We start from the raw sequence: 3,412 nt of genomic DNA, 5'->3' as shown, positions 1-3,412 counted from the left end.
TTTTTTTTAAATATACATTCATAACACTTAATCGGTTATGTACAGAAGATAATAACGATTAAATTAAACTACTGTTTTAATCTAATCGAATGCATGGAATGCAAGTAAAGTAAGGAAAAAATGACACACAATTTAATGCGCATTTTTTTTTTAAATATACATTCATAACACTAAATCGGTTATGTACAGAAGACGATAACGATCAAATTAAACTACTGTTTTAATCTAATCGAATGCATGGAATGCAGGTAAAGTAAGGGAAAAAATGACACATAATTTAATGCGCATTTTTCTAATTTTTTTTTAAATATACATTCATAACACTTAATCGGTTATGTACAGAAGATGATAACGATCAAATTAAACTACTATTTTAATCTAATCGAATGCATGAAAAGCAAACAAAGTACATCTAACAAATTTTGAGAAATGAAGAAATTGTCTCAACAGCCGTTTAGGCTGGAAAACGGGAAAATGCATCATGTGCCATAAAAAAAGAAGAAGAAATAATTCCCCATATTTATTTATGATACCAATGGAAAAAAAAACAACAGAAGGAAAGATAATGTTCTGTCATTTTCAATGGATAAACTTATTCAAAGATATTTAACTCTTAAAGATTTTTTTTTTTTTTACCAAAAAAGACGGGACCCATTACCCCCATATTCGTTCATGGCAACAAACGAGGAGGGGGTGGTGAAGGATAAACAAATTGAAAGAGAGAGAATGCGATACCCAAATAATTTATATAAAATGGGTGGATACAACGGAGACAAGTGTAAAGATGTGTATAAGAGACAGGTGTAAAGGAGGCAGGCGTCGAAGTAACAACAGAGAAATTTCTCAAACGTCGAATGCAAATACACAGTTGGGCGAGAACGAATCAGAGAAAAGACTGGAAGATTGTTTTCCATAAAGTGATTACGAGGTCAATCATCAGCTAACGTTAGTGACCTAAGATTCACCAAACAAGATGAGATATGCGATAATGCACAACGCGAAGTAAAAAAATTTGACATGTTGCGTATGAAATAACAAAAGAAAATGCGTGTGCTGGGGAGGGAGGAAGGGAAAGAAGGCGGTCTCATAATCCATATGGATTGTAATGAAACAAAGAAAGGATATAGAAACCGTCTGAAATCATTAAATCAGAAACCATGCAAGTGAACAGACCATTCACGAAGGAATACAGGTAGCAATCATGAACAAAAAAACAAAAAAAAAATAAATAAAGTTTCCACCGAAAGATGCACCAAAATTATTTACTATTGTTGGATGCAAGAAGAGAACGAAATAGCAACTAACAATTTCGTTAAGAATGCGGGCAAGAAGATCATCACCAGATTGAATGGAGAACAAACTTCAACATGAAAACACCAGAAGTGTTCATTCTCTTAATTCTATTCAATTTCAAGAGAATGGACAGAAGAAATAAATGAAGACTAGAACGTTTTTTTTTTGTTTTTTTTTTTGCGCTGATGTTGATATCGGGAAAGCCAAAGAACGACCATGGATTGAGCGAATATACACAATTTTCATGCGAAAAAAAGTGAAAGAGAATCCCAATCTTACCAACGTCAACATTCCACAATGAAAAAAAAAAGATTGTAGAACAGAGGTTGTGACCAATCGAGTTGCTACTTAGTCTGTTGACTAAACAGGGAGGAAAAGGAACAAATGACAAAAGCCGAACACGTCTGCCAAAAACCCCTACCTAAACAGTTGGGGACCGAGATGGTCGACGACGACAACGATACGTTTGCGATGAAGGAGAAGGATTTGATGAAAAGCAGAGCCGTCCCACGTGGAACGGAAGAAAGCTTGGGTGCGTATGCTGGCGGACGGGTCCGAACGCAAGTTGAGGAAAAAAAGTCTGTCGACTGCTAGTCGCAAAGGCGATTGGGGCGTACGGCAGAGGCAAACATTTTTCAAAGGCAAGAGGAATAACAAACACGCAATGTTGTTACCGAACTCCTGAATTTAGGGATTATAAAGTGCTAAATGAGTTGGGATACTCGAGCTAGGGGAAGGGGTCTCTTATACACATCTAGATGTGTATAAGAGACAGGAATGACACCATCGATTAAACAAAATTGTTGAACTCCATTCTACAAGCTCGAAGATAAATGTAATAATTTCAAACGTGGAAGAACGGGTAAAGATGCTGATGGATAAGCACTGCTGCTTCCTTCTGAAAATTTACTATATGCTAACACTGTGTTCAAACTGGGTTGAAAACTCTTCCATACACTCTGAAAAATACAAAAAAAAAGAAAAGAAAAACAAAATTAATTACTTGTTAAATATGCATATACTAAAATAAAAAAATAAAAAAAAAATACAACGAGACAACTGTTTAATTTACTTACTCTCTTGTATTGCTCTGTTAAACTCCGTTTGTCCCATACATAACATGAAACTGAAGTCTTCTGAGAAATGGCAACACAACGTTGGTAGAGTAACACCGGTTTTGATGTCTGGCCTGCGAGGGGGAAAAACAATAACATAAAATCATATTTGTTGAAGGAAAAAAAAATAAAACAAAACAAAAACAATAGAATTTAATGTTTTTTTCTTTTGTTTACCTACTTACTTTTCCATGTTGCGTCCATTATGTTGAACAAGACTACGAAGAAGAGGAAGAGGAGGAAGAAGTAACAAATCTGGAAGAAAATGAAAATAAAAAATGTAACAGGTCGTGTAGATTCGAAACAAGTAGGAATGCTATTTTGGCAAGGGATGCGTCTAGCCGCTTAAAAAAACTCCTGCGTCGCCGAAAGGGAATGGGGGGAGGGAGGGAGGAAGGGAGGCTTGCATCGCTTGAACGGAAGCCATATTGAACATTGTGTGTGTCCTAGATAACTCGCAAAGTTGAACAAAATACAAATTGAAAACGCCCGTGTTAAAGAATATGACTTTGCAGAGCCAGCCGAGAAACCCGACGGTCGATACATAGGCTATCCACGAACTACATATAGGGCCTAGGCCCTCCATTGAGCTAGGATCAACATTTTTTTTCATGTTACGGCGTAGGAGCCTAGCCCATGCCGAACGTATGTCACGAGAAGAAAATCTTACTTACCTTGCCAACAGAAAAAAAAAGTAATTGCTGATGGGCTAGCGTCCTATGTAGGAATATTTTAAAAAGCCTCAGCTTCTTCTTCACCTGCTAACTTGTTTAATGAAGCTCCTGATTTTTCAAGAACATTCCCGAACTGTCTGTGTTTATCTCTGTTCTATGTGAGGTACCACAGTTGTGCTTGATGTTACTCTTATAGCGTCTGGCGTGATACTGCGGTGCTTTGCATGAAAAAAAAGTTGATGCAACGTCATGAATACTAACCAATCACGAGAGAGTGATGGAACACGTCATGAACATTAGCCAATTACGAGATAATGTTATTTTTAACCC

This window comes from Anneissia japonica, unplaced genomic scaffold (genome assembly GCF_011630105.1).
Source record: "Anneissia japonica isolate Jap-2015-1 unplaced genomic scaffold, ASM1163010v1 scaffold861_len16365_cov162, whole genome shotgun sequence".
Lineage (NCBI taxonomy): Eukaryota > Metazoa > Echinodermata > Crinoidea > Comatulida > Comatulidae > Anneissia > Anneissia japonica.
The sequence above is the reverse complement of the archived record's forward strand: the minus strand, read 5'-3'. Positions refer to the sequence as shown.